Source organism: Plecotus auritus (assembly GCF_963455305.1).
Source record: "Plecotus auritus genome assembly, chromosome: 4".
Classification (NCBI taxonomy): Eukaryota; Metazoa; Chordata; class Mammalia; order Chiroptera; family Vespertilionidae; genus Plecotus; species Plecotus auritus.
The window spans coordinates 54149430-54174124 of NC_137775.1; positions in this window are offsets into that span (position 1 = coordinate 54149430).

Sequence of the window (24695 nt, forward strand, 5' to 3'; positions counted from 1 at the left end):
TCTCACCCTGAACTTTCTTAACGAAAGCAACTCCATGTGCCTTGCACATGTTCCTGCTGAGCCCTCACTCGTGTGAAGTCTGAACAGCACTGCCTCCTGCGGGCACCCAGCCATTCTCGGCCAGTTCTCCTTATGCTGAGTCAAAAAATCTGCAACCTGGTTATGTCTATATATTAGATCAATTTTTATCTGTTGAGACACATGTAATTACTCTTCTAAATATCATTCTTTCAAATGTTTAAAAGCAGCTGTTTTTAAGAGATCTTTTTGTATTCAGGTTAAATGTTTCCAATTCCTTTCGTATTTTTTTATATTAGGAGGATTTGAATGCCCCTTTTAAAAGAAGACAGTTGTTTTTTATGCACTTACTCTGGTTTGACGTAAACCTCTTAAAATCCATTCCTTAGGACAGATATAGCTCTGTAGTTGTTCAGCTAGCATAGACTAATTCTGTGCACTCCCCTCTGAATAATGCTAAGCTTTAAATATTGCTGGGCAAATCCACATGAACACTTTCCTTAATTAATTGATCCTAGCAGATGTTCTGTGACTCCACTCCATAATGTTAGCAAGGACAAAAATGGGAAGGCCCAACATTTAGAAAAAAGTAAGAAGTTATAAATCAGTAATTTGAGAATTGTGTCTATAATATTATGTCTCCAAGTACCATATTCCATTAATGCACTGAGCAAACCTGTTTAACTTAGTTGAAACTCATTTGACAGTACACAACACTGGTGCACTCAATACCTGCATAATATAGACAGAATTCGTGGATGTTCTAAACTTTCCACCCACCCATTTTTGCCTCTGTTTACTTAAGATCATACCACCCAAGCAGATATGCGCCAATAGATTATTGAATATAGTCTTATCAGATTTTCCGTAATTGTCACGAGGATATCTTTAATACCTCAGTTCAGAAAGAGTATCAATGATTTTTGTATGCATTATCAGGTAATTTTCTTCCTTACTCATTCACAGAAGAAAACTGAAATTTTCTGAACTAAATTGCCTTTACATATTTACTTTGGATTATCACTGAATGTTGTATTGTGTGGCTGTTAAATGACTGTGATTTTATAAACTGTTTTCTTCTTTAAAAACTTTTTATTTTTATTGAATTTATTGGGGTGACATTGGTTAATAAAATTATATAGGTTTCAGGTGTACAATTCTGTAATATATCATTCTATTTATTGTATTGTGTATTTACCATCCCAAATCTCATTAAACTCATTTTAAAAGCTGGTTCTCTTAATACTTTCGGACAGAGAAAAGAAAAACAGACAGTGAAGGTAACTTTTGTTTCAAACAGATTAACTTGAATTCCTTTTAAATCAAACGTGTCACAATAGAAAGGAAAGACTAATTCACAGAATCCTGGAGGATTACACATAAATATTGAATGGAAGCCCACTTCCTACACCCCTGAAATTTGAACTTATTACATTGAACTCACATTCCTTTCAGGTGTAGGAATTATATGTTTCCTTACCTCTCAAACCCAGAGAGCTGCAACCAAGCCATGCTCCCTGTTTATTTATGATCCTGAACAGGCTAAGATGAAAAACACTGCATCCTTTAGGCTGTGGATGGCTGATCTTTGATCTTTACCCCCTAAGACAGTCCTTGTGCAAATTCCTCTGGAAGCACTTTCATGACCTGCTGAGCTCCCCTCTCATTCTATTTTAAAACACTTTGCTAAACTCCTTCATTTTTAATAGAATGTAACTGTGTCCACTTTGGACCACTGAAGGGCCAAAAGTTCTTCCTCCGTTCTTCCTGTTCTCACATCTGATTTCACATAAAAGTAAGACAAGTTAAATGGATGAGAGCAGTAAAATTCCACAGTACTCAGAGGAATAATGCCTCGGGCAAATTGAACTTAGAGGACAGCTTGGACATATGGTGTTTGCGAATCAGAATTGTTTGATGGGTCAAATAATTGGGGTGTGAATTTATGGAGAAGAATCTGCATTTGTTAAGGGGAGCCTCGTTTTTCTCATTTTCATATCTCTACCACGGAGTTCCTAGTGTGGAACAGAACAGGCACTTGGTAAATGTTTGTGGAATGGAATTGCCTGCGTCGGAAAAGTAATTACAGTGCTGAATGACAGAAACGTGCCAAGGATATGACTGAGGAATGTCAGGGATGCCTTCAGTTGGAAATCACAAGAGACACTGGATCTCTTTTTTGAAATACTAGTCACATCATCATAGTAAAAATAGACTTACCACTTACTCAATAGAGTTTTCAAAGTGTTTTATAGAGAGTTCTAAAACTGTTTTACACATAGTTTACAATTAATCCTCACAAGAACCCTGAAAGGTAAGTAGTATCATTTCTGTTCTCAGTTGAAACTGCTGACGTCCAGGTTCACATTCTTGCCTTACAGTCCCAGAGACCTGGAGTCAGGATTAAGCAAAGTCCCTATTGACTCCCAAGCTGAGAACCTTCCCACAGGCCTGTGTCAATTCACTGTTTCTCAGAGCATCTCGTGGCATTTCTCCTCTCTGGAATTCTAGCTGTTTCCAAAAGGCAGCATTTTCCAAACCATCCTCCAAACCTCCCCACCTAACTGTACAAATGAATGAATTAAAACAGTAGGCTCATTGTCCTGAAATACTGTCATAGAGAACGTCGCCTATCTCATAAAAGTGAATACTCAGAAAGGGTTCAGCAGCCACCAAGTGAGACACAAGGTGGGAGGGAGGCTGCCGCAGAAATGAGACTGAAATTTCTAGCTGAGAAAGTGCCTTTCCTTGTATCCTGTGTAAATGCACCCTTTTGCCTTCCTCATTGGGGATAAGAATTCCTTCCTTCAGTCTAGACATTTCTGTTAGGATACTGAGATGATTTTTCCTCTAAGCAAACTGTCTATTTTCTATACCAACTCCATAATCAGTTCCATTCAATGCCTCCATGATTCTGTGAGGGTAACAACAAAACAATGAACTATTTATTTGTAAACATATATGTATTTTGTTCTGAAAGTAATCACCATATCTACATATTCATTAGAATTGCCACTCTACGTGAAATGGGGACAGTAGCTAATGGCATAATTTTAACTTTGTGGATGACCAGTTTTGCATAAACAAAATGAGATTATTAACATCTAGTCTGTACATCAAATCTAAGGAAGAAAGATGAAACACCTGCGTATTTCCTAAAAAAGTTATTTGCGGAAAACAAGCTAATGAGTAATGTCAAAAAGTAAATATTCCAAAACTGTAAATCAAAGCAAATATTGTAATTTGAATCCTTAGAAAAATAAGAGCTATTCCTTGGGGGGGGGGGGGGGCGGAATAGGCAAATCTCTAGAAAATCTAACTAATAAAAGAAGAGCAAAAATAAAAATTGAATTACTAAAGGGCTACAATACACAAAGAGGATTATAAATCATAAGGGACTACTATGTACAAAAGTTTAACAAACGGATTAAATTTAAATTTCTACTAAAATAGATGTAACCAATAATTCAGGAAGTAGAAGAAATTCTAAAGATACAAAAAATGTTAAGACTATATTTTAAAGCAGTGTTGGTTTTACAAAACTGAGAGGAAGATATAGAGATTTCCCACATACCCACTGCCCCATACATGCATAGCCTCCCTCACTCTCAACATCCCTCACCATTTTTTATCAAGCATGAACCTACACACCATAATCACCCAAATTCTCCAGTTTATCTTAGGGTTAAGTCTTAGTATTTTACACCCTATGGGTTTGGACAAAAGTATAATCCATCAGTATAATATCATACAGAGTATTTTCACTGTCCCCGCCCCCCAAATTCTCTGTGCTCTACCTATTTATCTCTCTACCCTACCACCCCTGGAAATCATTGATTTTTTTTTTTCTCCATAGTTTTGCCTTTTCTAGAATCTATACTAATAACAGGGTAATATTCAAATTGGTCAAGACACCCTCACAGTAACAACCGAACAGCAGTCTGCATGGGGTGACCAGACCAGCAGGGGGGTTAGCGAGGGATGAACAAATGACTGACCAGCAGGCTGTGTGGGGTGACCAGGTCGGCAGGGGAGGGGGCAGTGAGGGGCAACCAGGCCAGCAGAGGGGGGCAGTGAGGGGTGACCAGGCCAGCAGGGGGGCAGTTGGGGGTGACCAGGCCGCTGGGGGGGGGCAGTTGGGGGTGACCAGGCTGGCAGAGGGGGGCAGTTAGGGGCAAACAGGCAGGTAGGCAGGTGAGCAGTTAGGAGCCAGCGGTCCCAGATTGTGAGAGGGATGTCCCGGATTGGAGAGGGTCTAGGTTGGGCTGAGGGGACTCCCCCCCCCCCCGGGGCACAAATTTCATGCACCGGGCCTCTAGTCGATATATATATAAAAGCCTAAGTGATCCTTAGGATCAAACGACCAGAACAACTGGTCGACCAGTTGCTATGATGCACAATGACCACCAGAGGGCAGATGCTCAATGCAGGTGCTGACTCTGGTGGTCAGTGCGCTCCCACAGCCAACTTCCCACAGCCAGCCATCCTCTCACAGTCCCTCCCCCTGGGCTAGCTGGTGGGGGGAAGGGCTGCAGGAGGTTGGCTGCAGGCCCCAATCGGAACTGGGCAAAATGGCCCCAATTGCCCTGATTGCCGGCCAGGCCGAGTAACCCCACCCATACACAAATTCATGCACCAGGCCTCTAGTGTCATATAATTTTAAGTCATACACTATGTAGGCTTTTGATATTGACTTCTTTCAGTTAGTCATTCATTTAAGGTTTCTCCATGTATCTTTATGGCTTGATAGCCTGATTCTGTTTTAGTGCTGAATAATATTCTATTGTCTAGATATACCACAGTTGATTTATCCATTCACCTGTTGAAGGACATTTTGGTTGTTTCCAAGTTTTAGCAATTATGGACAAAGCTGCTATAAATATCCAAGTATAGGTTTCTGTGTTGAAATAAGTGTCCAACTCATTTCAGTAAATACCAAGGAGCAGGACTGCTGGGGTAAATGGTAAGAATACAGGCATGGCTATTTTATTTTATTTTATTTTATTTTATTTTATTTTATTTTATTTTTAAATATATTTTTATTGATTTCAGAGAGGAAGGGAGAGGGAGAGGAAGATGGAAACATCAATGATGAGAGAGAATCATTGATCAGCTGCCTCCTGCACGCCCCCTACCGGGGATCAAGCCCGCAACCCTAGCATGTGCCCTTGACCAGAATTGAACCCAGGACCCTTCAGCCTGCAGGCTGATGCTCTATCCACTGAGCCAAACCAGCTAGGGCCAGGCTTACCTCATTTTAGTACACTTCATTTTATTGAATTTCACAGATGCTGCATTTTTACAATTTGAAGGCAAGACCCTCCACTAGCAAAAATATTATGATTTGTTTTATTGAGATACTTGCTGTATAGTCATGGTCTGGAACCCAACCCACAATATTTCAGAGGTATGTTTGCATGTTTAGTTTTATTTAAAAACAAACAAACAAACAACAACAACAACAAAGACAAAACACACACACACACACACACACCTCCAAACTGTCTTCCAAAGTGGCTGTACCCTTTTGCATTCCCACCAATAATGTGTGAGAGTTCCTGTTTGCTCCACATCCTTGCCATCATTTGGTGTTGTCAGTGTTCTAGAATTTTGGCCATTCTAATAGGTGTGTAGTGTTGTTTTAATTTGCATTTCTCTGATGGCTTTTAATATGGAGTATCTTTTCATAAGTTAATTTGCCATCCGTACATCTTTTTTTTAATATATGTTTTTCTTGATTTCAGAGAGGAAGGGAGAGGGAGAGAGAGGTAGAAGCATCATTGATTAGAGGAAACCATTGATTAGCTGCCACGTGCACACCCCACACTAGGAATCGAGCTTGCAACCCAAGCATGTGCCTTGACCGGGACTCAAACCCTGACCTCCTGGTTCATAGGTCGATGCTTAACCACTGAGCCACATCGGCTGGGCTGTACATCTTCTTTAGTGAGGTGCCTGTTAAGGTTTTTGGTCCATTTTTAAATTGTGTTTGTTTTCTCATAGTTGAGTTTTAAGAATTCTTTTTATATTTTGGATAATAGTCCTTTATCTGATTAGTCTTTTGCAAACATTTTCTACCAGTCTATTGCTTATCTTCTAATGTTCTTAACATTCTCTTTCTCAGAGCAGAAGTTTTGAATTTTAATGAAGTGCCTTATATATCTGGGATAAATCCCACTTAGTTGTGGTATATAATTCTTTTTATAAATTTTTGGATGCAATTTGCTAATATTTTGTTGAGAAATTTTTTAGGATCTCTGTATTCATGAGAATTATGAGTCTATGTGGTCTGTAGTTTTCTTGTAATGTTTTCATCAGGTTTTGGTATTAGGGAAATGCTGGCCTCATAGAGGAATTAGGAAGTATTCCCTCTGCTTCTATCTTCTGAAAGAGATTGTAGAGGATTGGTATAACTCCTTTTATAAATATCTGGTAGAATCCACTAGAAAATCTATTCGTGCCTTTTGCCTTCAGGTTTTGAAGGTTATTAATTACTGATTCAATTTTCTAAATAAATATGAGCCTATGCAGTTTGTCTACTTCTCCTTGTGTGAGTTTCGGCAGATTGTGTCTTTCAATGAATTGGTCCATTTCATCTATATCAAATTTTCATTTTCTCTTCATTTTTAAGCCTATCAGCTATACTTAATTTTTTACTTCTATTAGTGGTTGCCCTAGAGTTTTCAATATATAAGGTGGGGCAAAAGTAGGTTTACAGTTGTTCATATGGAAAATAATTAATAAATAATAATGCAAGAATAAACTCTGTTTCATATACTCATAACTATAAACATACTTCTGCCCCACCCTGTACATTTATAATAATCCAAGTTCACTTCACATGACACTATACCACTTCACATGCAGTGTAAGTACCTTCCAATAATAAAATAACCCTGAATCCTTCCTTCTATCCCTGTGTAACTGCTCTTATCATTCCACATACATATAAGTATGCATAAGCAAACACATTGTTGCTATTATTATTTGAAGAAATTATTATGTTAGATCAATTAAGAGTAAGAATAATAAAAGTTTTTATTTTTACCTTAACTTATCCCTTCTTTGATGTTTATCTGAATTTCTGACCTATATTCTTTTCCTGCTCTCTAAAAAACATAACATTTTTTGCAAGACAGGTCCATTGTCAACAAACTCCCTCAATTTTTCTTTTGTCTGAGAAAGTCTCTCTCCACTTTTGAAGCATAATTGTGAAAGGTAAAGAATTTTGTTTACTTTATCTTATCTGGGCAAATCCTGAACTTCTTAACTCCAGAGATTAAAAAGCAACAATGGAAAATGGAGCTTCAGGAAAAAAGCAAACCCTAACTGAAAGAGTAAAGTTTTCTTACAGCTGTCCGTTTTATCTTAAAACTCCAAGGTCTTCCCCCTTCGCCGGTGGTGGGAACAAGACCCTTGGACCTGTCTCAGGAAAATAGCACTGAGTTAAGAGCAGATAAAGCAAATAGTGCTCTGACAGATAAGAAAAGCAGGACAGGAGATTACAGGATGGGACTGTTGACTGAAAACTTAGGCCCTGTCATTAAACATGTTATTAACGAGCCCTGTTGGAATGTCCTGGCGGCTTTGTCCTCTCTTCCCCCTCACATGTGTAACCCCCCGATGTATAGTTTTTGCCTATATATACTTGTAAGACTGTCTGCTCGGGGCGCTACTCCTCGCTCGCGTGAGTCAGGAGTTGAGCCCCAGCGCACTGGAATAAAGCCTCTTGCTGTTTGCATCAAGTGACGCCTCCTGCGGATGATTGGGGTTGCCGCCGATCCGTGAGATAGAGTAAGGGTCCCTTTGGGGGTCTTACATTTTGGGGGGCTCGTCCGGGATCTGACGACCCCCCTCATCCGCGGAGTCGACCTTGGAGGTAAGAAGGGGTACCCCGAGGTTGTCTGTCTTTGTCTTGTGTTTTGCTAGTGAGTCTGGTCCTGTGTGCGCGCTTTCGGTTTTGCAGCCGTTCGGCGACTCGTGAGAGTGGCCGAACAGTGGTTGGTAGACGTGCCTGGAGGGCCACAGGTTGCAGCCCTGGGGGACGCCCCAAGGGTGGAGGAGAGCCAGGGACGCCTGGTAGTCTCCTACTGTAAGGGCGCTGATCGGGTTCTACTGTTGGATCAGAGATTGTCAAAATCACGCCCGTCTGATTCTGTTGCGTGTTTGTGGCGGACAAGGTGGAGTAAGTGGGTCCTTGTGTCTGTAATATTTTTGTTATTTGTGTTTCTGACGACGTACGAACTGACGATGGGACAGACTATGACAACCCCTCTTAGTCTGACCTTAGACCATTGGACTGAAGTTAAGGGAAGAGGTCGCGACCTATCAGTTGAGATCAAGAAAGGTCCATGGCGGACCTTCTGCTCCTCAGAATGGCCTGCTTTTAATATAGGATGGCCAACAGAAGGAACCTTTGACCTATCTGTTATTTTTGCTGTTAAGGAAATTGTTTTTCAGAAAGAACCTGGAGCCCATCCGGATCAGCAGCCCTACATCGTGGTCTGGCAGGACCTGGTGCAAAATCCACCCCCCTGGGTTCGACCTTGGGTTGTAAAACCCAAGCCCCGGCCGGCCACTCAAGTTCTAGCCATCCAATCTCCCAGTTCTGGGGAGAAATCCAGTCACTCGGACCCCCCCAAGAAGATTTATCCAGAAATCCAGTCTGACCTCCTTCTCCTTGACTCACCTCCCCCGTATCCTCCTGCCCCGGTTCCAGTAGGGGGTCGGGAAGAGCCAGAAGCACCGCTGGCTCCTGCAGCTGCCCCCTCTGCTCCCCCTAACGAGTCTCTGCCGGGGCCTGCACAGGGCACCAGGAGCCGCCGCGGAATGACTCCCGACACCACCGTCGCCCTCCCCCTGAGGGCTTACGGGCCCCCGCCGGCGGCAACGGATGGTGGACCGGCTCCTCTTCAGCCCCTCCAGTACTGGCCTTTTTCCTCCGCAGACCTGTATAATTGGAAGACTAATCATCCTCCCTTTTCAGAGGACCCCCAGCGCTTAACCGGGCTGGTGGAGTCTTTGATGTTCTCTCATCAGCCCACCTGGGATGATTGCCAGCAGCTACTGCAGACCCTTTTCACTACTGAGGAGAGGGAGAGGATTTTATTGGAGGCAAGGAAGAATGTACCAGGAGCAGATGGACGACCCACCCAGCTCCCTAACATCATCGAGATTGCCTTCCCCCTCTCCAGACCTGACTGGGATTTCAACACGGCAGAAGGTAGGGAGCGACTGACAGTCTATCACCAGACTCTAGTGGCCGGCCTCCGTGGGGCAGCGAGACGCCCCACTAATTTGGCTAAGGTAAGAGAGGTTATCCAGGGGGCCACGGAACCCCCGTCAGTATTTCTTGAACGCTTAATGGAAGCTTTCAGGCGCTACACCCCGTTTGACCCTACCTCTGAGGGGCAAAGGGCTTCCGTGGCCATGGCTTTCATAGGGCAGTCAGCAATAGATATTAAAAGAAAGTTGCAGAGAATAGAAGGGTTACAAGACTATACCCTGCAGGATTTAGTTAAGGAGGCAGAGAAAGTATATCATAAGAGGGAAACTGAGGAGGAAAAAGAACAAAGAAAAGAAAAGGAAAGAGAGGAAAGAGAAAGCAAAAGGGATCGCAGGCAGGAGAAGAACCTGACACGGATTTTGGCCGCAGTAGTAGGTGAGAGAGGCCAGGAACAGACCCAGGGCAGGGCTAAAAAGTCAGGTAACCTGGGCAACCGCACCCCATTAGACAAAGACCAGTGTGCCTACTGCAAAGAAAAAGGTCACTGGGCTAGAGAGTGCCCTAAGAAGAAGAAGAACGGGTCCTCCAAGAAAGTGTTAGCTCTGGAGGAAGAAGAAGACTAGCGGGGACGGGGCTCGGAACCCCTCCCCGAGCCTAGGGTAACACTAAAGGTGGAGGGGAAGCCAGTTGAGTTCCTAGTAGACACTGGGGCTCAACACTCGGTCCTACTCAAACCGTCTGGACCCGTCTCCCACAAGAAATCGTGGGTCATAGGAGCCACAGGGCACCAACAGTACTCATGGACTACCCGAAGAACGGTAGACTTAGGAACGGGACGGGTAACCCACTCGTTTCTAGTCATCCCCGAGTGCCCTGCGCCCCTACTTGGGAGAGATCTCCTAACCAAAATGGGAGCCCAGATTACCTTCACCCCTGATGGCCCGGAGGTGACCCAAAGCAAGAGAATGACTACCACCCTGACCATACGCCTAGATGATGAACACAGACTTTTTGAGGAACAGGGAGCAGAGAAAAGTCACATAAATGACTGGCTGAACAGGTATCCGGGAGCGTGGGCCGAGACAGCTGGAACAGGACTAGCTGCAGAAAGGCCGCCTGTAGTCATAGAGCTTAAGGCCACTTCGACTCCTGTGGCTGTACGCCAATACCCCATGACAAAGGAGGCCCGGGAAGGAATTAGGCCCCATATCCAGCGCCTCCTTCAGCAGGGCATCCTAGTGAAGTGTCAGTCGCCATGGAACACTCCCCTGTTACCTGTTAAGAAGCCTGGCACAGGAGACTATCGCCCAGTACAGGACTTAAGGGAAGTGAACAAGCGGGTACAGGACATCCACCCCACTGTACCTAACCCTTACAGCTTGTTGAGCTCTCTCCCCCCGGATCACATTTGGTATACTGTCTTGGATTTAAAGGATGCTTTCTTCTGCCTACGACTACACCCTTCCAGCCAGAACATCTTTGCATTCGAGTGGAGGGACCCTGACTCTGGGACCACAGGACAACTGACTTGGACCCGGCTACCCCAGGGGTTCAAGAATTCTCCGACCCTCTTCAATGAAGCTCTTCACCAAGATTTAGCCCACTTCCGTGCCAGCCATCCCCAGGTAACACTTCTGCAGTATGTAGATGACTTACTACTGGCCGGGGCCACTGAGGAAGAGTGCCAACGAGGCACGGGACTACTGCTAGAAGAACTCGCCCGCTTAGGATATCGGGCCTCCGCCAAGAAGGCCCAGATCTGCCAAAAGGAGGTAACGTACCTGGGGTATGCCCTCAAAGGGGGGCAGAGATGGCTAACGGAGGCCAGAAAACAAACTGTGACTCAGATACCCGTTCCTCGCTCACCCCGCCAGGTGCGAGAATTTTTAGGGACTGCGGGGTTTTGCCGCTTGTGGATCCCCGGGTTCGCTACCCTGGCAGCTCCCCTCTATCCTCTGACTAGAGAGGGTGCCCCGTTTGAGTGGGGTGACGGCCAACAGCAAGCCTTTGATGACATCAAGAAGGCTTTACTGTCAGCCCCGGCCCTGGCATTGCCGGACGTAGCAAAGCCCTTTGTCCTATTTGTGGACGAGAGAAGGGGAGTAGCCCGAGGGGTGCTGACCCAGCCTCTAGGGCCATGGAAGAGGCCAGTAGCCTACCTCTCCAAGAAGCTAGATCCCGTTGCTAGTGGTTGGCCTGCCTGTCTGAGGTCCGTGGCGGCAGTGGCAGTATTAGTGAAAGATGCTGACAAATTAACTATGGGACAGAAGCTAACGGTCGTTGCCCCCCACTCCTTGGAGAGCATCATCAGACAGCCCCCTGATCGGTGGCTGTCCAACGCCCGCATGACACACTACCAGAGTCTCCTACTGAATGAAGACAGGATCCAGTTCGGGCCGCCTGCCATCCTCAACCCAGCTACCCTACTACCTGACACGTCCACCCAGGAGAGTGTGCTGCATACCTGTCAAGAAATACTGGCAGAAGAAACGGGGACCCGAAGGGACCTCCGAGACAAGCCCTTGCCAGACGCTCAGCTGACCTGGTTCACTGATGGAAGCAGCTACATAATAGAAGGTAAAAGGGTGGCCGGGGCGGCGGTAGTGGATAATGAGCAAATTATCTGGGCAAGCAGCCTACCCGAAGGGACGTCGGCTCAGAAGGCCGAGTTACTAGCTCTGACTCAGGCTCTGCGATTGGCAGAAGGGAAGAAGATTAACATCTACACTGATAGCAGGTATGCCTTCGCTACTGCCCATGTCCACGGGGCCATCTACCGGCAGCGGGGGCTACTGACCTCGGCAGGGAAGGAAATCAAAAATAAAGAAGAAATTCTACGCCTGTTAGAGGCCATTCACCTTCCTAAGAGAGTGGCAATTATTCACTGCCCCGGACATCAGAAAGGTGGGTCCAGGGTTGCAGAAGGGAACCAAAGGGCTGACAGAGAAGCCAAGCGGGCAGCTCAGGGACTCAACGTCCTATCTTTGTCTGGGGAAAAACCGAGGTCTCACCCTGAGGATGCGGTATATCCCTCTATCAGGAACTTTGAATATTCAGAATCAGACCTTGAGGGAATGAACAGATTAGGATTTCGCCTGGAGACTCCAGAGGGGATCCAGGAAACTACAGAAGGAAAAAGAATCCTCCCTGAAAAACAGGCTATCATTTTTCTCAGACACCTTCATAAGCTAACTCATCTGGGCCCAAAACATTTAAAAACTATAGTCCAGTCTTCACCGTATTATATCATGAAACTAGGGGAGCTTGCAGATACAACTGTAAAAGAATGCAAGCCTTGCCAGATGGTGAACGCCCAGCCCAGCAAGCTATCTCAGGGCAAGCGGCTCCGAGGAGACCGCCCTGGGAGTTACTGGGAGGTAGACTTCACTGAGGTAAAGCCAGCCAGGTATGGATACAGATACTTATTAGTATTCATAGATACATTTTCAGGATGGGTTGAAGCCTTCCCTACCAAGAGGGAGACTGCTCAGGTGGTGGCCAAGAAAATACTAGAAGACATCTTCCCGAGATTCGGGGTGCCCAAGGTAATCGGGTCAGACAACGGCCCTGCATTTGTTGCCCAGGTAAGTCAGGGACTGGCCAAAATCCTGGGGCTTGATTGGAAATTACATTGTGCTTATAGGCCCCAAAGCTCAGGACAGGTAGAGAGAATGAATAGAACTTTAAAAGAGGTCATGACTAAATTATCCTTAGAGACTGGCATAACAGACTGGACAGTCCTCCTTCCCTTTGCTTTGTTTCGGGTACGCAATACCCCTGGCTCCCTCAAGCTAACTCCTTTTGAAATTCTTTATGGGACTCACCCCCCACTCATTACCATCCAGCACCTCCCTTCCCCAGAATCTTACTCCTCTCAATCTCTGTACACCAGATTAAAAGCCCTTGAGACTGTGCAAAGGGAAGTGTGGAGTCGCTTGGCCGAGGCCTACAAGCCAGGAGAACTGCAAGTACCTCATCAGTTCCAGGTCGGAGACTCGGTGTACATTCGGCGCCACCGTGCGGCCAACTTGGAACCGAGGTGGAAAGGACCATACATAGTGCTGCTCACAACACCGACTGCAGTGAAGGTCGATGGCATCGCCGCCTGGATCCACGCTTCACATGTCAAGCCCGCGCCACCACCAGACCCAGCGTGGAAAGTGGAGAAAATGGACAACCCCCTCAAGCTCCGCATTCACCGTGTTCCTGCTCCTGTTGGCGCACCTCCCGCCGATAAGTAGTCCTAACCCTCATGCCCCCCAACGACTAACATGGCAGGTCCTCTCCCAGACTGGAGATGTAATATGGAGCACCACCAAGGAGAGCCCCCTTTGGACCTGGTGGCCGTCCTTAACCCCAGACATTTGCGCCTTAGTAGCTGGATTAGACAATTGGGATATCCCCACCGTGACCTCCGAGGAGGCTCACAACCCTTGGGTACCCTCAGACAGGCCTTTTGGGGGAGCAGAATACCGCCTTGTCGAGGGGTATGACCCAGGCTGTAGCTACCCACGCTCCCGTGACACTTTAAGCCAGACTCCTTTCTATGTCTGCCCCCGGGATGGGAGGTCAAGGAACGAGGCAAGGAGGTGTGGAGAAATAGACCATTATTATTGTGCAGAATGGGGCTGTGAAACTACTGGAAATACTTATTGGCATCCCACCTCCTCGTGGGATCTGATAAAGGTACAGAAAAATCTTACGGCCACCAACTGTAACAATCAAGGGTGGTGCAATCCCCTAAACATCTCCTTCACGGAGAAAGGAAGGAAATCACAGGAATGGATTAGAGGGAGAACTTGGGGAGTACGTTTCTATATGTCAAGCTATGACAATGGATTTACCTTCTCTATCAAGCTTAAGGTTGAAACCCCGGCCGCCGTCCAGGTAGGGCCTAACCTAGTACTATCTGAACGACGGTCACCAACCGCCCATATCAGACCGCCCGTTCCCCGAGTCACAACAAATAGGCCTGATAATACAGCTCAGCTCAACCCAGTTACTGGCCTCCCCAGTCCCCGGACTGCGGGCTGCAGCCGCCACCCACCGGGGCCTCCTGCTGCCTCGGTCCCCGGCCTAGTAAATACACCCGAGATACCGAGCACAGGGCAGAGACTCCTTAATCTGATACAGGGAGCTTTCAGCGCTCTCAATGCTTCCAACCCTAACCTGACAGAGTCTTGCTGGTTATGTCTAGTGTCAAGCCCTCCCTATTACGAGGGGATTGCCTTCTCAGGGACCTTTAACAATACCACCTCCCATGACTCCTGTAACTGGGGGTCGAACAGTAAACTCACCCTTACAGAAGTCTCTGGGCATGGCACTTGCTTAGGTACAGTTCCTATAAACCGTAAGCATCTGTGTAACCGGACCATAGGAAGCCCCCAAACAACTACCAACTACTATCTGGTCCCCCCCGTAGGCGGATGGTGGGCCTGCAGTACAGGGCTGACCCCATGTGTTTCCTCATCGGTGTTCAACACCGCCAAAGACTACTGTGTCCTCGTACAGCTGGTGCCCAGAGTTATCTACCATGAGGCAGGCTCTTTCGAGGCTGAGTTCGACCTACGACCCCGTAGACAGAAGAGGGAACCGGTCTCGCTCACTTTAGCCGTCCTGCTAGGTCTGGGGGTAGCGGCCGGAGTAGGAACAGGGACGGCTGCGCTCGTTCAGACTCCTCAGTATATCGAGGGGTTACGGGCAGCTGTAAATGAAGATCTAAGAGCAGTAGAGCAATCAATCACAAAATTAGAAGAGTCGCTGACCTCTTTATCCGAGGTGGTACTACAAAATAGGCGGGGCTTAGATCTCCTATTCCTCAAGGATGGTGGATTATGTGCTGCACTAAAAGAAGAATGTTGTTTTTACATAGATCACTCCGGTGTAATAAAGGATTCCATGTCCAAACTTAGAGAAAGATTAGAAACGAGACAACGAGATCGGGAGGCACATCAAGGGTGGTTTGAAAGTTGGTACAGCCGGTCCCCTTGGTTCACCACCCTCATATCCTCCCTAATGGGTCCCCTTATTATACTGCTTTTAATTCTCACTTTTGGACCCTGCATCTTAAATCGCCTAGTCACCTTCATCAGGGAGAGAATAAGTGCTGTACAGGTACTAATGCTCAGGCAGCACTACCAGTCACTCCGACAGGGAGACAGCCTTGGGGAAGAGTATGTAAAGACAGAAGTTCCATGATTAGAACTTACCAAAAAGCAAATGGGGGAATGAAAGGTAAAGAATTTTGTTTACTTTATCTTATCTGGGCAAATCCTGAACTTCTTAACTCCAGAGATTAAAAAGCAACAATGGAAAATGGAGCTTCAGGAAAAAAGCAAACCCTAACTGAAAGAGTAAAGTTTTCTTACAGCTGTCCGTTTTATCTTAAAACTCCAAGGTCTTCCCCCTTCGCCGGTGGTGGGAACAAGACCCTTGGACCTGTCTCAGGAAAATAGCACTGAGTTAAGAGCAGATAAAGCAAATAGTGCTCTGACAGATAAGAAAAGCAGGACAGGAGATTACAGGATGGGACTGTTGACTGAAAACTTAGGCCCTGTCATTAAACATGTTATTAACGAGCCCTGTTGGAATGTCCTGGCGGCTTTGTCCTCTCTTCCCCCTCACATGTGTAACCCCCCGATGTATAGTTTTTGCCTATATATACTTGTAAGACTGTCTGCTCGGGGCGCTACTCCTCGCTCGCGTGAGTCAGGAGTTGAGCCCCAGCGCACTGGAATAAAGCCTCTTGCTGTTTGCATCAAGTGACGCCTCCTGCGGATGATTGGGGTTGCCGCCGATCCGTGAGATAGAGTAAGGGTCCCTTTGGGGGTCTTACAATTGCACACAGTAAAGAATTCTTGGTTAGGGGGGTTTCCCTCAAAACTTAAATATTTCACTCCACTCTTCTTGCTTACATGCTTTCTTATCTTTGTTCCTGTTTAGGAAAAGTGGCTTCTTGCAGGATTTTTGTCTTTATATTTGATTTTCTGTAGTGTGAAAATGATATCCCAAGTGTAGTTTTTTAAGTTATTTAACAGGCTTGGCATTCTCTTTGCTTTCTAGATATGTGGTTTGTGTCTGACATTAATTTGGGGGAAATTCTCAGTCATTATTGTTTCAAATATATTTTCTGTTTCTTTTATTTTTCTTCTTGTATTCCTATTACATGCACGGTATACCTTTTGTAGTTGTCACACAGTCCTTGCATTTTTCAGTCTGAATTTTTCAGTCTTTGTTATGCTTTTTGTTTTTGAGCATTTTATTAATATACCTTCTATCTCACAGAGTCTTTCATCTGCTGTGTCCACTCTATTAAGAAGCCCATCAAAGGCATTCTTCATTTTTGTTATGGTGTTTTTTTTACCACTACTATTTCCTTTGGGTTCTTTCTTGGGGTTTCCATCTCTCTGCTTACATTGCCCATCTGTTCTTTATGATGTCTACTTTATGATACACATTGTTCTAAACAACTATGATTAACATGCTAAGGACTCTAATTAGAGTCCTTAACACGTTAATCATAGTTGTTTTAAATTCTCGGTCTGATAGTTTCAATATCCTGCCACGTCTGATTCTGATGCTTGCTCTGTCTCTTCAAATTATGCTTTTTGCCTTTTGGTCTGTCTTGTAATTTTTTTCTTGATGGCTGGACATGATGTACTGGGTAAAAGAAACCACTGTAAATGGGCCTTCAGTGATGCAGTGGTGAGGTGTGGGGAGAGGGAAACATCCCATAGTCCTGAGATTACTTCTCCGTGGTTTGGTGAGCCAATGCCTCTGGATTGTGAGCAACTGTTTCTTGTTGTTTTCTCCCCGCTGAGGTGGGACAGGATGGCTACACTGGGCTGGGGTTGTCCCTAGGTCAGTTAGGGTGTGGCAGTGCCTCCAGTGGGTTGGGCCCTGGTTAGCAAGGTTACAATGAAGGCTAGCCTTGTTAAGAAGAATAGAATGCGCTATATTCCAGAATGCTTCCTTACCCCCCATTCCCCACCAGAAGCCCAAGGCATTTTTTCCCAATGTTTACTGTGGTTATCTTGTTGAGCTCCTAGAGGCAAATCTCACAATATTATGGGGCCTTCATGACTGGAGTTTTTAAACTCTCAGAGATTTCTGCCCTGAGCCTTCAGCAGTTCATTAATTATAATCCAGGTTTCCCTACTTTCTCATCGGTTCCTGCAAAAGTGTCAGCTCATGAGTCTGCCCTTGGCTAAGCCAGGACTCCCTGTTTTTTCCTGTTGCTCTCTCCAATCTTGGGGGCAGCAGTTTGCCCTGTGTTCCCACGTCTCTTATGGATCTAAGAAGGGTTGTTGATTTTACTTATCTGTTCAGCTTAAGGTTAGAACAGAGCAGTGACTTCCAAGATCCTTATGTGCAGAATCAGAAGCCAGAAGACAAAAATGAAATTGTTTTACTTAACAGAGAGTAATTATAAAAATTAATTTTACTGGTGAGTTCCCTTAAAGTTTCAAGTAACATCTAATTTCAACACCACATGAATTTTGGCAGAGTGTTGGGAAAAAATGGAAAGCTACCAAGTTCATTTTATAAAGCCAGCACAATGCTGTAACAACCTCACAAAAGTATCACACAAAAAGATAATTATAGACCCATTTTGTATGTAAAAATAGATCTGAAAATTCTAAACAAAAACTAGCCATAAAATTCAAGCTTATATTGGTGGAACATCAAGTTCTGAAAAAATAAGACTTTATCTTATAAATATGAAGATCATTTAATATTAGGAAAATCTATTAATGCTACATTTCAAATCAATCCGCCAATTAAGAAAAAACATGTTATCTCAGTAATGAGGAAAATACAATGGCAAATATGTAAAATTCATTCTTCATTTTTAAAGGAGCCTCTTTTTAAAACTATGACTGAAAGTAGACTTCCTTTTAATTATTTTTTATCACAACTTTACTATAAAATTTAACAGGCAAAAATCTATATTAAGTGAAAATTCCCACCCTTAACCATACCTGCATCTCAGTCCATTTGTCCCTTCTCAAGAGATGAGCACTAGCAGCAGACAGGTGTGCATCCTTGCAGAACTCTTTCATGAAATAAATAAAGGGGCTGGTAGTTACACATACATATGTCTATAATAGGTTTCATTTTGTAAACAAAAGTGTACATACAGTTACAGAAACAGCATATTATCAAATTACACAGCAGCAACTATATTATAAATAATGCCACAGTATAGAAATATCCTTGTTCACTGAAGAGAAGAGGAGAATTGGTGATTTGAAGGGTAAACATACTTCAGGTGTTAAATGGTCCCACCTCTAGGAATATATCCTAAGAAACCCAAATAGCAGTGCAACTTACAGTAGCTAAGATTTGAAAACAGCCTAAGTGCCCATCAGCAAATGAGTGGATACAAAAACAGTGGTACATCTACACAGTGGAATACTATGCGGCTATAAAAAGGAAGGAACTCTTACCATTTACAACAGCATGGATGGACCTGGAGAGTATTATGCTAAGCGAAATAAGTCAGTCAGAAAGATAAATATCACATGATCTCACTCATATGTGGAATCTAATGAGCAAAATAAACTGATGAACAAAATAGATACAGAGACATGGAAGCATGGAACAGACTGATGTATTTCAGAGGGCAGGTGGGGGAGGAGTGATTAACTGGGGAATAACTTATATGCATCCATGCATAGCCCATGGACACAGACAATAGTGTGAAGGCCTGGGATCGGGGTGGATGCAGGGTGGAGGGTCATCAATAGGGGGGGAAAAACAAAGAGGACATCTATAATACTTTCAACAATTAAATTTTTAAAAAATGTTTCAAACTATTACCAAATCTCCTTACAAAAATTTTGTTTATTTAAACTCCCAGGTACAGTATGTGAAAAACTCCTTTTCCCCCAGATTCACAGTACTGGTTGGCTTCAGCCTCAGGAGAGGGAAAAAAAATTTCAGAGGACAGCTGTGAGAGACTGCTGGGCTGAAATCCAGTCATCTCTACTTTTGAGCTGATGAATCTGAACAAGTTACATACCCTCTATGTGCCTCAGCTCCTCGTTTGTTGTGATGATTAAGAGTTTATTCCTAAAAAGTTCTTATCATCATGCTTTGTGGGAAAGCTTCATACATACATAGGATGTTAACCTTTTGCCTGCTATGTATGCTCTAATTTTTAATCCCTCTCTGTAATTTGCCATTTATTTTAAATTTTAGGTCATTTTCCTAGTAGCAATTTTAACCTTTTTTAACAAAGCTCTGTTTTTTCCCACATTGCTTCCAGATTTCATGTCTCTCTTGAGGAAACCTTAGAATCTCCTAAAATATATGTATATGTGAAGCTCTCATAGTTTTATTCTAATTCTTTTATAATTATAGTTTGTTATATTTAGGTCTTAAATGCACTTGGTATTTTGTGTTTATGTGATACAATGGAGAAATGTCTATTTTATGTTAGATTCGTAGATAATTATTTCAACATTGTTTATTCATTTATTTGGCAGTCCATATTTTCCCATGGATTTGGAAAGCTGACATTGCTATGTATATATATGAATTTTATATGAATTTTATAGACACCCATAACACATATATTTCTGGATTCTCTTTTCAGTAACAATGACTTACAGGGTGGGGCAAAAGGAGGTTTACAGTTGTTGGTATGGAAAATAATACAATAAGATATATATATATATATATATATATATATATATATATATATATATATATGGCTAATATGCAAAGTGTCCCCTCGGGAGTTTCACTGGGAGACGGGTAGTTTGATTGCTCACTATGACATGCGCTGACCACCAGGGGGCGGGCATGGAACAAAGGAAGGCCCCAGCCAGCAGCCAGCAGCCGGGGGGAAGGGAGGTTCCAATCGGCCCTGATCGCCAGCCAGGCCTAGGGACCCTACCTGTGCACGAATTTCGTGCACTGGGCCTCTAGTTTATAAATAATAATGCAAGAATAAACCCTGTGTTTCATGTACTCAGAACTGTAAATCTCCTTTTGCCCCATCCTGAATTTGCCTTTCCTGCACAGTGCTATACTTTCAAAGTTATTACAAGTTTATACACATCGAATCTTCATAGGGCAAGTGCCCTCTTTTGAAGTATCTCAACTTTAAATTATTCTTGAGCACTTCCTCTACCAGATGAACTTCAGAATCAGCTTATCAGCTTACATAAAAGTCCTCCTGCAAATTTTATTTGTAATGCACTAAATTTATATATTAATTTATGAAGAATTTATTATCTTTGCAACTTTGAGTCCTTTAAACTAGGAATTAGTATGTCTTACCAATTAAAGCTTTTTTTAATGCTCTGAACTAAAGTGTTTTTGTGTGGTTTTGTTGTTGCTTGTTTGTTTTTAAATTTATCTTTATTGTTGAAAATATTATAGATGTCCCCTTGAATTAACGTTTGTGATCTTCCATATATATATATATATATATATATATATATATATATCACACACAATTGACAGGATCTATTTTTCATTTTCTAATGGGTCACTATTGGAAAATAGGAAAACCATTAATTGTTTATGCTAATATCTACCTCAAATCAAGAAATAGCTACCTCAAGTCAGAGTATTTAATAGAGAAATACAAATGCACTCTCAATAACTTTCAGTAAACAACTAGCTAACTACCGCTATCACCATTACTATTTCACCTTGTTTTACAAGTTCTGAACAAAGCAATCCTATATAATAAAGAGCTAATATGCAAATGGTTGTCACACCCTCGCAACTTTACACCCGCCCCCTGCCCTGGAGCCGGGCTGGGGGACCTGAGGCTGTGCCGGGGAACCTGAGGCCACGCCTCCCACTTGTTGGGGCTTGACGGGACCTGAGGCTGCACCCCACCCTGTGGGGCTTGATGGGGGTGGGGTCAGCCAGGTCTGGGTCTCGCGCGATTTCGAGGCGGCACGGGTGGGCAGGGACTTGATCTGGGTCCTGTGGCGTGCCCCAGACTCTGACAGGAGGGAGATTTTCATATACATTTTACTAATCTTCTTTCATCTCTGACACTTCTATTATAGAGAAAGGACAAATAGCAATATTAAAATATTTCCTCTAATTAATTCCCTTTTAATGTGCACAAATTTCATGCACCGGGCCACTAGTAAAACATAAAATAGGAGGGGGGAGTAGAATTCAAATGAAGGTATCTGGGTAAGGCCCCCTTCTATATGTGAGCAGGTTGTCCAGTCAGGGCTCCAAGCCAGAGGTGAGGAGGGGCTGAAACGCACTGCATCCTCCGGGTGGGCTTGCATCTGCCCTGAGGAAGAAGCACCCAGTTCTACTTCTCACAGAGGCTCTATCCACGCACCAAACCAGCCACCCACGTAGAGATGTCTACCTACGTAAGGGATTTTCTTATCCTGTTTTTGCACAAAGGTGACTTACAGGCTAGCACAGTCCTAGAACTGAGAAAACAAATTATTATTATTTTCAGATGATATGAGTACTTAGAAAATCCAAAAGAATTAACTTAAAAGGTATTTCCATTAATAAAATAAGTTTAAAGTCCTTGGAAACAAGATATATAACTATTTACATTTATATGTAGACATATATATATTACAGCAAAATGTTCAAATATGTCATTTTAAAAAATCATTCACAATAGCAACCTAAAGCACCAAGTTCCAAGAAATATATTTAATAAGGAACAGGAGGGACTTAAGTAAATTAAATTGTATAAGACTACCAAAAATATAAAAGAGGGTTTGAGTGAAAAAAAAATGATAGCATTCTATGTATCTGAAAAAATATTGGAATATTTTCATGGTAAATGGTAAAATAAAACAACACAAAGGGGCGTTTTTGAAAGGCCAAGGACCAGTGCTGCTTTGCAGATAGCTCTCGTCTCCTTCCGTTCTTACCCAGTGTCTCCTGACACCCCTGGTTACAAATGGAGCTGAGGAGGCCACAGGAGTTTCAGGTCTGAGCGGGACTGGGATAAGAAAAATGTTGACCAAGATAATGGTTTCTCAGCTGGCCCTTTGAACTTAATTTGAACTCTTACATTTAGAGAAATGAGAACAAAAACCATTTGTCATGACCGACTTCGTGGACATCTGTGCAAGACGTAATGGTTAAAAGTTAATCTCTTTGAGTCTCTGGCATAAGCACAGCTGCCCATACATCATGGTGTCCACACGCAGAGCACAGAGGTAGTGAGGCGGCACTTCTCAATGTCTGAATGGGTGCCTGCTTGGCATCAGCAATCTGGAAATGCGGAGAGGAGTGGAGGGGGCACTGTTGGCAAGAACTGCTGTTCCTGTGTTGAGAAGAGCCAGCAATGGAGGGGACTTCTCGAAGTAATTTTACCAGCTGTGGTTAGTGCCGTAAGAGGACGTGGAGATGGCATCCTTCTACTTAGGTCTTGCTGTACTAAGTAGAAGTAGAGAAGCAGTGGAGGGAGACTTCACAGACTTGGGAACATGACCAGAAGGGCAGAGCAGGAAAGGAAGAATGTAATCAGGGTTTCTGACCTCAGCACCATTGACATTTGGGTTGAATAATTCTTTGTTGGTGGGAGGAGTGGGCAGCAGAGACTGTCTTGTGACTGTCAGAAATGTAACAACATCCCTGGACTTCACACATTAGATGCCAGTGGCACTCCCACACCCCACCCCAACAGCGACAACCAAAACGTGCTCCAGACATTGCCTTGTGTCTCTGCGTGGGTGCGGAACCAACCCAGCTAAGAACCACTAATGTAGACAGATTGATGAGGAGCCAGACTGAAACACTGAGACAGGAGTTTCGAGCATCTAAGCAACAAATGAGGGAGGGGCTTTGATAAATTCTAATTTTGATGTATACACATTTATGCATAGATTTCATGTCACAATGGGCAAGTATCTATGCCTCCGCACTTTGTTAAAGATGTTGTTTAATGGGTTAGGATAAATGAATGACTTTTATTATCTTGTACATTTCTTTATATTATTTGTCTACATTTCTATATTGTTAAGTTTTTAAAAATAAACATGCACTACCTATATTCATTTAGCCGTTTTTGTGGGGGGTTTCTTTTTGCCTTTTTTGTTTTTTGTGTGCCTCCTATGTGTCAAGTAGACTAACGAGGATAGAGATTTGGATTGGAAATTCCAGGTGGGGTGAAGTAGTACACAGACCATAAACAATTATAATTGTTTAAACATAATAAATAATTATCAAACTAGAAAATGGTCAATTCCATTTATAAATACATTAGCAAGGTGATGTCTTTAAATAAAAGTTGTTCTTAACAAAGACAAAGAGGGCTGAGCTGATGTGGAAGCACTCTGTTGTCCCTCACGACACTCTCTGCCATCCATTCTCTGTCCCTGAGCGCCACGGACCTTGGGAACAAAACGGCCTTTCTGTAGGTGCTGTGGTTGAGCTGTCTGTGGAGCCCCTGAAGGCCTCAGGGAGCTTCTCACGCTCTGATGATAATTGACCTTCAACCACTTTATCAATAGCCCTCACAGTCATTAGAATAGACACTGGCATCTATTTCCTAAAACCCTGAGAGTTCTCATGGTCATTTCATTATCTGATGCACAGAAAAGCTGGACCTCTGGCCGCAGATAGCTGGGGACACTATACACAAGGCCCTTCAAGAAGGCTGGGGCGTGGGGGCGGAGCCTGTGAGTTGTGGCTGCCAGCTGGTTGCAACTTACCTTGCTGTGCACAGGGGTTACTAAATGACTCATTTAAATCTGAGACAAACACTAAACAAATAGGCAATGTATTCACATGGTCTGGAGGAGAGGAATAGATTATATGTTTGCTGCTATCTCAGAAATTAGGTAGATTGGGCCTTAGGTAAATAAGACAGCTAGCGTGCGGGCAGCTTCAGGAAAGGACAACAGCACCCCTTCTTTGCAGGACATACATGAGAAGGAGCTGTTTATGCTTCATTTCCCTGGAGCCCATCACACAGAATTTGATAGTCTTTTTTTTGTGGCAGCAGCAAAACACATAGATTTGGGGGAACTTGGGTTAAACAAATTGTCTCATGGTTATGCTTTCACTGAGAACTGACAGAAAGTCCTCTTCAGGATCTGCCCGAAGAACATCCAACTGAAAATATGTTTAAACATTTTCTATTGGTGCCAAATGAAAACAAGCAAAATAAATAAAATAAAATTGAGGCTTAACTTCATCGTTGCACTTGCTGAAACCATTTTTTTGTCAAGTGGCTTCAAGTACATTTGCAGACCTCAGAGAGGCAAATCCAGGCTCTCTGTCTTTGAACGTTTTCAGTAGACAGCAAGGTCCTCATACGCATGAAGATGTCTTGTTTCTGGTAAACGCTCGTTTGAAAAAAACCCACTGACTTTACTGTGAAGACTTTGTATCAGTCTCTGGAGGCAAGCAGGGCAGTCGTCCAGAATTTCCTTGGCCGTCAGCACAAAAGAGGTTGCACATCAGTAAAAGGAGAAAACGGCAAACTTTAGCA